Below are 10,681 nucleotides of genomic sequence, written 5' to 3'. Positions count from 1 at the left end.
CCTCTAAATCAGCTTTAATACATAAGAAAAGAAAATGTGATGATTCAGAGCCCTGTCGGGAAGATGACAGTTGGCCCAGATTTATTGTAATAAAAGGAACAGATGAAAAACCAATTTCAAAAATATCGCCCTTTGTAATTCACAAACAAATTCAAAGCGTTGCTGGTACTGTCAAAAAAGTTTCAAAAATGAGATCTGGCAATTTGTTGGTTGAATGTTCCACCAAAGTCAATCAACAAATTTACTTACAATGACTACCATATCAAACTTTCCTGTTTCTGCCTCTCCTCATAACAGTTTGAACAGCTGTAAGGGGATCATTCGAGACAGAAGTCAATACCTTGGTGACCTCACCGTGGAAGAAATCGGTGAGGAACTTTCAAGCCAAGGTGTAACTGATGTTTTTAGATTTCAAATTAAAAAGAATGGAAATATAATCAAATTAAATACATACCTTTTGACCTTTAGAACTCCAACTCCTCCTCCATCTATTACTTTAGGTTGCTTCGGAATCAGACTTGACATGTGTATCCCTGACCCAATTCGATGCTTTACTTGTCAAAAGTTTGGTCATGGAAGCAAACAATGTCGTAGTAAACAGAGATGCTTCAAGTGTTCTGACGAAGGACACGAGGGAACAAACTGTAACTCTGAATCTTCTAAATGCGTAAACTGTGGTGAATCCCATTTTTCATCGTCTAGGGACTGCCCTGTTTACCTTAAAGAAAAAAATATTATTAAAATTAAAACAGAAAGAAACATCAGTTACCCAGAAGCTAAACAGATAGCTTCTGTTTCGAATGATCTCCTTGTTTCAAACAGACCATCGTACGCCAGCAAAGTTGTCCGCTCATTCAGTCATGAGAATACACAAACTCGCATGACTTGGCCAATTGATGCGGACAATTTTACAATGCTGCCTGTTGAAACAGAACCTACCGATAAAATATTAATTCCAAGAAAACCAAAATCTTCCAAAACCCGTACTCAGTCAACTCAATCTTCCCTACAGAGCTCACTATCATCACCAAAAAAAAAATGAGAAAAAGAAATCAAATAAAAAAGAAACAGTAAAAATATACAGTTGGGGCGGTAAATCTATCTGGGATCTTCCCAGTGACATAGATGATTCTTCCACCTCAAATAGTCTTCCTTCATCTGCATCTAAGAAGTTATCGTCTTCGTCCAGTACAAAGTCTACTAGAGCCCCATCTCCTCTTCGTTCTCCAGAAAAGAAGGATGTCCAAAAGAAGCCAGTAAATACATCATCTCAGAAGTCTTCTGATTCGAGGTCACGGGGTAGGGGTCGAGGCGGAGTAAAACCAGCTACATGTGGTCCTGGAGATCGACGACTTTCCTCTCACAACAGATTTTCAACACTTGTCGATGAAACTGAAATGGAAATCGAAAGTGTTCCGCCACCCGAAAGATCACAATCTCAGGGTGAGAGAAATAAGAATGCTGGCAAACTCGACAGCATTCGCCCTTCTATTAAAATAAATCTTCTCGAGTTAACACTTCTAGTTCAGTCATTTTTACCTATTGCATTTTGTCTTCAAGAAACTCATCTAAAAGAAAGTGACAAAGTATCTTTAAAAGGATACAACATGTATAGCACATTTTCTAAGGTAGATGAACGTGCTGTAGGCGGATCGTCTATTTTTGTGAAGGACAACGTCATTCATAGCACAGTCCAACTCACCACAGATCTGCAGGCAGTTGCAATTCGTTTAACATAAGACAAAACAATTACTTTATGTTCGATATATATTCCACCCAATTCAATTATAGATAAAGCAAAACTCAAAAACCTCACTGATCAATTGCCCTCACCATTTATACTTGTTGGCGACTTCAATGCTCAATCCCCAAGGGTGACTGGGGAATAGAAATATGGGCACTTGGTCTTCTTCCGACCGGCAGTAAAACGCTTGCCGAAGTGAAGCGTCCGTTTGTCTGTGCGGGATGTATCAAGTTCGCAGTCACGTCCGGTCAGATTGGGGACGTTAAATTCGATGACTCGTGTAAAGAGAGTGCCACGCCCTTTGCACGTTAAGAACCCTTGCAACAACTCTTTGAGGGGTCCGTAGGTGGCCTGTTGCAAGGCAAAATTTCTGTCTCTATCCAATATTCCCTCATTTTCCAGTGGCAGTCCAAATTTCACCGACCATCATCCCAGATGGCCTCTATTATTTCAAGACCTACCTACAGTATTTATTGTGAACTTGTTCTCGTCCTGAATATGCATGAAATATTTGCCACTGGACGTTAAGCAACCAACAATCAATTTTCAATGCTCACAATCCATTATGGGGTAGCAAGACTAATAATGCCAAAGGTAAGATCATTGAGGACTTTGTCTCTCAAGAAGGATTATGCATTTTTAATGATGGATCTAATACGTGTCTTCATCCTGGAAACGGGTCTTATTCTTCTATTGATATCACTATTTGCGATCCCTCTCTGCTTCTGGATTATTCATGGCGTGTTCATGATGATCTATGTGGAAGTGATCACTTTCCAATAGTACTTGAACATCTTTTTACTTCTGCCCAACAGAGAGTACCACGTTGGAAACTTGACAAGGCTGACTGGTCCTTGTTTGAGAATCTCTGTCAAGCGGAACTTCAGTCAAAGATGTTTGAGACTGTACAAGATCCAATTTTAACTTTTAATACAGTTTTAACGTCAATTGCTGACAGAACTATTCCTAAGACCTCGGCAAATCCGAAACATCCCAGCAAACCATGGTTTGATGACGCTTGTGATCAAGCCATAGGTGACCGTAAAAAATCTGAAAGACGGTTCAATCAACAACCAACGACGGAAAACTTGAGTAATTTCCGTATTTTTCGCGCTAAGGCACGGCGGACTTGTAGGCAAGCCCGACGAACATCCTGGAAAAAATTTGTCTCGGGGATTACATCTCGCACTCCGATGACAAAAGTTTGGAATATGGAAAACAAAATAAAAGGTAAAAATTCTAAAGCCACTGTCAAAAGCCCATGATACAGCTTGTGGGCCTGATAATATTCACTACCAACTCTTAAAACACTTGCCAGATTCCTCGCTAGAAGCTCTCTTGCAGCTCATGAATAACATCTGGAAATCTGGTGATTTACCATCAATCTGGAAGCTTGCAACCGTCGTGCCTATTCCAAAACCAAGTAAAGATCATACGGATCCTATTAATTATCGACCGATTGATCTTACAAGTTGTGTCTGTAAAACACTCGAACGGATGGTCAATGATCGCCTTGTTTGGTTTTTGGAATCCAATGGGCTATTAGCCAATATCCAGTGTGGATTCCGACAGGGCCGCAGTAGTCTTGATCATCTTGTTCGATTCGAATCATTTGTCTGTAATGGTTTTGCGAAAAATGAACATGTGGTGTCGGTCTTTTTCGACCTTGAGAAGGCCTATGATACTGCATGGAAATATGGTATTTTAAAAGATCTATTTGATATGGGGTTGAAAGGCAATATGCCTAATTTTATTTCTAATTTTCTCTCTAACATACAATTTAATGTTAATTCGACCATGTCTGATCTGTATGATCAAGAGATGGGTGTCCCTCCGGGCAGTATTTTATCTGTTACATTATTTAGTCTTAAAATCAACAGCCTTGTTGAAGTTTTAAAAAGTAATATTGAAGGTTCATTGTACGTTGATGATTTTTTAATATGTTACAGAGGCAAAAATATGAATAACATAGAAAGACAATTACAATTATGTCTTGGAAGAATTGAAAAATGGGCCTCGGAAAATGGTTTTAAATTTTCCACGTCAAAAACGGTCGGGATGCATTTTTGTAACAAAAGGAAATTGCATCTTGATCCAGAACTCTCTTTGTACGGCAACCCAATTAAAATGGTTGATGAAACCAAATTTCTTGGGTTAATTTTCGATAAAAAGTTAACCTTTCTACCCCATATCAAAATGTTAAAATCGAGATGTTTAAAAGCTTTAGATATTTTAAAAGTTGTCGGCAGCACTGACTGGGGTGCTGATCGCAACATTTTACTTAATTTATATAGATCTCTAGTTAGATCTAAACTAGATTATGGCTCTATAGTGTATGGCTCTGCAAGGAAGTCCTACATACAGATTCTCGATGCTGTGCATCACCAAGGTTTGCGTCTCTGTCTTGGCGCATTTAAAACCTCACCAGTTGAGAGTCTGTATGTAGAGGCTGATGAGCACTCACTCTCTGACAGACGTTTGAAGCTTGGACTTCAATATGCTGTCAAACTAAAAGCCTATTCAGATAATCCTGCCTACAGCTGTGTTTTTAATCCGATTTATGAAGATATTTTTGCAAAACATGAAAATAAAATTCCTCCGTTAGGTATACGTTTAAAACCACATTTAGCGTCTTTTGATTTAAAATCTGTTGCTCAAGTTAAAATTTGCAAATGTCCTCCATGGGAACTTCCCAAACCAAAAATGATATTTGATCTCCGTGAACACAATTAAAATAAAACAAATCCTCTTTTAATTCAGCAACACTATGCTGAAATTAAAGCCGATTATCTAGATTTCTCAACTGTCTATACTGATGGATCAAAAGATGGTGACAGAGGTGCATCTGCTGCTGTCTTCAGGGACAGAGCTGCAACTCTCCGTTTGCCATCTGATGCATCCATCTTTACAGCTGAAGCAGAAGCAATACTTTTGGCTTTGAAATTTATTGCTTCTTCAGATAAATCCAAATTTATTATATGTTCTGATTCACTTTCATGCTTACAAGCTATACGAAATACTAAAATTAAAAACCCAACAATTCTCAAAATTTTATATGTAATGAGGAATTTAAAAATTCTTCTGAAAGAAATAATATTTCTATGGGTTCCGAGTCATGTTGGAATCCTTGGAAACACAGCTGTAGACCTTGAGGCAAAGAATGCCCTGGGTGACCCTCTATCTAACTGTGATATACCATATACTGATTTTAAATCTAATATTAGAGAATATGTTTTTAATATATTGAAAAATAAATGGAGTAAAAAAGATGATAATAAATTGCATGAAATTAAACCTAATTTAGGCAAACCTTTTAATAATATCATGTGCAGAAAAGATCAGTGTGTTATTACTAGATGTCGTATTGGTCATACTAGAATAACACACGAGTATCTTTTAAAAAATGAAGATAAACCACAATGTGTTCCTTGCAACTGCAAGTATACTATTAAACATGTTTTAATTAATTGTATTGACTTTGCTGATATTCGTAAGAAGCATTTCAATGTCAATAATATGTATGATTTATTCAAAAATGTTCCTTTTACAAATATTGTTGCATTTTTAAAAGAAATTGGAATTTATTATAGAATATAAAACTGTTATTATATTTAAATCGTTTTTAATTTTGATCACGTTATTTTACTGTTGATTTTTATTTGTATATAATCAATTTGCTGTAGTCAAGAATTTTAGTATATTGAAGGACGTTTTGTCTTATTTTAAAGATTGATTGATTGATTGTTGGTTGCTTTACGCCGCATTAGCACAAAAAGTCTATATCGCGGCGAGAGCTAATTCGAATATTTTTACAATTTAAAATATAGCTCTCGCCGCGATATAGACTTTTTGTGCTAATGTGGCGTAAAGCAACCAACAATCAATCAATCAATCTTTTTTCTGTTTTTTTTTTTGGACAACAAATCAAAAGATAGCATTACAGTTTTAGACCAAGACCATAATTGTTCTGTAAGTGAAAACATAGAGCGACATTTTTTTATTTTACACGTTACTTCAGATACTTTCCAATTGCCAAATGATTGCAGAGCCTGCTCAGTATCAGATTGATTTTAACTGGTGCAAGGTTTCCTTGGCATATGCGTCATGCGCGCACCGCGTTTCAAAGAAAAGAGTGGAGCATGACCTACAGTGGAATATACAGGAGGTTAACTCAATATATTTCAATTAAATTCTTTCGTGTTTTAAATAATGGCTGACACACATCATTTTGCACATCATGGTGTTATTGTCGGTGGTTTGTTTTATACCGTGTAGCGGATTATTTATGCGGGGTATACATATTGGATAATATTCGTGTATAGAACAAAATCGACAAAATAAAAAAAAATCGCCAATATAAAAGGCCACATGCAAAGGTACTGATAAAAGTTTTGAAACAGCCAAAATTATAACCGCCAATTTTTTTGTATCTTATTCAATGAAAATCGCAAAACTTTACACCTGCGTAAATAACCCGTTATACGGTATGAGTTCCATGAACACTCACGATTCACGTATGATTTCGCTATCTAATGAAGTGTGATTTGACAATTGTCGCATGTTTGAATTCAATAGGATACCAGTATATTTGTATGCTTGTAATAAGTTACTGATTCATTATGTTAACAATATGGTTGCTGTTTTTGCATTTTAGTCTAAAAAAACCGGCATTACTTTAAAAATTGACTGAAGATTGATATGAATTTGATGTTCGTTCAACAACAAAAAAAGTCGAGATCAGTCCCTAAACTGATTAAAAACTAATTTATTTTCGTATGTAATTGCTTGTTGCGAGGATATGCGAATTAGTCACACAACACACGATCATCATGTTACGTTATGTATCTAAACTGTTGAACTTACTACACGCAAAAAAAAATATTTATGGACACTTGTTTAATTCTGTCGATTTTCTAAACCTTGCATTGTGCTTTCAAAATATAAAACAGACAAGACTTTTATGAGTGATAAACCATATGATGAAGTAATTATAGCCGGCTATTCATTTATTTTAATGACAAAATTGCATTTTCTTCATCATAAAAAACAACCGTTAGAGCTATGGACGTGGAATTCAAATTCTTTTGAGGATATTTTTTACAAAGCGTCTGCTTTATCACAACAAAAATAATGTGTAATGCAAAATTTCTAGACATTTGTAGACGTATTTAGAAAGAGAGTGTGATTTTTAGAAACCGTTTAAAAGTGTTTTTGGGAACAAATCTAACAACGGACATAAACATTATTATAGAGGAAGAAATTAGACATGGGTATATTTATGCCAAAGAACTCCTTGAAAAAATTTGAAATGCATACCTTATTACAAAAAAAAACCAGGTGTAATTGACGAAAACAACAAAACTGATATCAGCACATAAAGTAAGAAACTTAAACTAACTCCAGTCTCCGTTTTCACACAAAGAAAACGTCCATCATTGTATGTCGTCTGTGTCAAAGGAAATTAGGGAGAAGATGCTTCAGAATTTGAGAGATTTTCACAAACTCAACATTAAAGCCCGAACGGAAGAAGTGGTTAATACCATCCTACAATTAATAGACAACATGAAATATATCGACCCAGCAAAACAGTTAAACATATTTTAAAACCGAAGATAAATGTACAGGCAAGAGAAGAAGCAAAGAAAGACTCATCCTTAGAGAGAGAATTAATAGTAAGGAACTCTTTGCAAACCACCATTGAGCTATCTATAATCGTTCCCCGTGATCATGAGGCCCATATATTTCAGATGCCACATATGAAGGGAGGACATGTTTTACAGCTGAAAAAGAAACCCGGATGGTAAAAGACATTTTGGACATTTCGTGATTTATTTGGACTTCCAAAATAAATATAAGGGAATCTGTTCATTATATGCATTTACTTCATTTCATGTTTAAATATTAGCTGAATTGTTTAAAAATAGATATATATGTTTGTCAAGAATAATGTATATGTTTCATATAAATTGGTTTATAGGGGGGAAGGAATGTAACAATTTTGCTATAAGATAAAGGATAATTATCTCCCTTGCGCTCATTTAAGGTAGCACAATACACAAAATTTTTCACTCCATTTCATCCTTCTTTATATTTTATAATTGAGGTACCAAAAGAAAGATTAATCTTTCAAATTGTGATAATTTCATTATGACATAATTATTATATAATTAGTTGCTATAGTGTGTTGTCCACACTTGAATGAAGTTAGCGTCTTTGTTCTTAATAGCATCCCAAAATATTTTATAGATTCTTGTACAACACAGCTTGACCTCCAAAACTGTGTCTATGAATAACAATGAAGCTAAATTCATTCAAGTATGGACATCACAATATGGCAACCAATTACATAACAATTAATTATGTAATAATTATGTCATAATGAAATGTTCATAATTTGAAAGATTAATCTGTTTTCTTTCTTTTGGTACCTCATTTATAAAATTTAAAGAAAGATGGGTGGAATTACATCAGTTTAAAGATGTCTGATTGGGGATGAAAAATCTTTGTATTGTGCTACTATGATTTTATCATTTGTTTAATACTGTTTAAGTAACTTAAAGTTGTAATGCATGATATTTATAGATTATCACTTTTTATAATTAACCGTAAATTTTGTTGGAAAAATTAAAAGTATATTTGAATATTTTTTTTTGTTTTTGAATAAGGAAAACTTATATGTAACCTTTATACCGTAAATAATTAGTTTAGTTATATCATCTAAGTTCAATTAATAGTGTCTTCAGACCAGTAGCTTATGTAAAGCTCACATATATTTATAATCAGTTTTTACTGACGCTAGGTTTTTCTAGGTATAGATCAAATATGTAGAAAAGTTAATTCCATAATATTGAAAGTCCTTTTCCTTTTCATATGTATTACCACATCGTGTTCTTTTAAATTCTTTAACATTCCAAATAAATAAGTATTCAATACAGTTTTAAATATAAATCAAAAGCTACAAATAATAAGTAACTTCAAAAACGGGTTATAAAACTTTGGGTCCACTCGAATACTCAATTTATCATGAAATGTCAGTAATTGTTATACTACGCAGAAAATTATTTTACTATTGTTAAAGTTATAAACTGCAACTTACCTTTTAGACCAGTTCACATTTGTTGATTTTGTATACTGCGTTTGTTACAATACATCATGTTTATTTAATAAAAATATATCATCTTTTTTTATCTTTTTATCCTACTTCCATAGATCAGTTCCAGAAGAATAACTTTAAGACTGATATAGTTTAATGATCTCACTTATCATCCATCGTCAACACACTATATAGCTATTAGTATATATGGTGAATAGAGTCATATATCTCGGTTATTAACACGACAGAAATAACTAACTAGAGGGGACGGAAGAATCCAAGCCCGACCCTCCTGTTACAGTCGGATAGGAAGAAATTTTGTCGTTCAATGTTTATACAAAACAATTTTATAATAATTTCACATGGGGAAAGTTGGCAGGCAGGGTTTAGAAATCAAAAGTATGTTGGAATTAATTTCAGAAATAAACCGAGATTTAAATTTGTCCAGCAGTTCTTTGGAATTTCTAAGAAACAACCTTATAAAGTACAGAGTCACGTCATAAGAACCAAAGAAACACAATAAGTCGCATAATTAAAACACATCAGTAAAAATAAAAGATAATACACAATCATTGACGGGATGTATAAGTACCGAGCCACGTCAATCGCAGGAAAACAACAAAGATTAAAAATAATATTAATAATAGGACAATGATAAATGAAAGACAAATATAGCATGTTGTTATGATGATAAACAACGTCAGTACGCAGAATCTATACACACAGACCATCATGTGTTATCCCAAACAACAAAAATTGAGGAACAAATCATGGTTGCAAACGATTTTTTAGCTCGCCGGCAATGTTTTTGTATACAATCCACTGAATGAGGACAGAAAATATCATGCATACGCAACTTTTATATAAATTTTTAAATCCATTAGATGAAAAATTTAATGTGTCGAAAAAGTTCGTTTTGTACGATTTTGATTTATACATTCAGCTAAATTTAAAAGATGGCGGAACACAACAAACGATCAGTTCGGTATGAACATGCATATATTTATTAAGGAATTTAGTCTTTCCCAACAATGTAAGTACAGTTTTTCATTCATTTTTTTTTGTCTTTTATTGGTACATGTTTATTTTTGTAGTGTAGCGTGTATGCTATTTTTTTGATTTTCGCAATATTCTTTCCGCCGTCAAATCAGGGCGGAAAGTGCTAAAGGAAAATGATCAAATACGATATGACTTCGCATTAGACAAAACTAAAATAATGAAATTACCCAGCAGGCACACAACGTTGATTTAACATTGAATCAATGTTTATTTTCTATGTTGAATCAATGTTGAATTATTATTAGATTTTGCAAATTTGTATCAACGTTGAAATCCTATGTTGAATCAACGTTGATGTTCAACATTGAATCTATAAAGAATAATAGTTGCTTCAACATTGTTTCAACCAATAGCTTAATTTGAATTCAGATTGAATTCAGGGTGAATACAATATTATTGAGGGGGGCAAGGGGTTTAACTGTTATGCTGTTATGGGGCATTTTAATTCTTTGTTATCTGTTATTCTGAAAATATATTTACTGTTAGCTGTTATTGTCTTATTCTTTGTTAGCTGTTATAGGACTATTATCTATTTTGTTATCTGTTATTGTGAGAATGTATTTGCTGTTAACTGTTATTGAAAATTGGAATGTTAGTATTTTGACAGCCAATCCTCCGCAGAATTTGAAGATAATTGAAAATTGTGATTTGAATGGATACTAGTCTCATTGGCACGCTTACCACATCTTCTTACAATGTATATCTATTGGGGTCTTTCTACTGGTAATATCGGGTGGCCCTAGTATTTGCAGAAGAATTTCAGTAACATACATCACATAAACATA

This window comes from Mytilus galloprovincialis, chromosome 8 (genome assembly GCF_965363235.1).
Source record: "Mytilus galloprovincialis chromosome 8, xbMytGall1.hap1.1, whole genome shotgun sequence".
Classification (NCBI taxonomy): Eukaryota; Metazoa; Mollusca; class Bivalvia; order Mytilida; family Mytilidae; genus Mytilus; species Mytilus galloprovincialis.
This window is presented reverse-complemented; position numbering follows the sequence as displayed.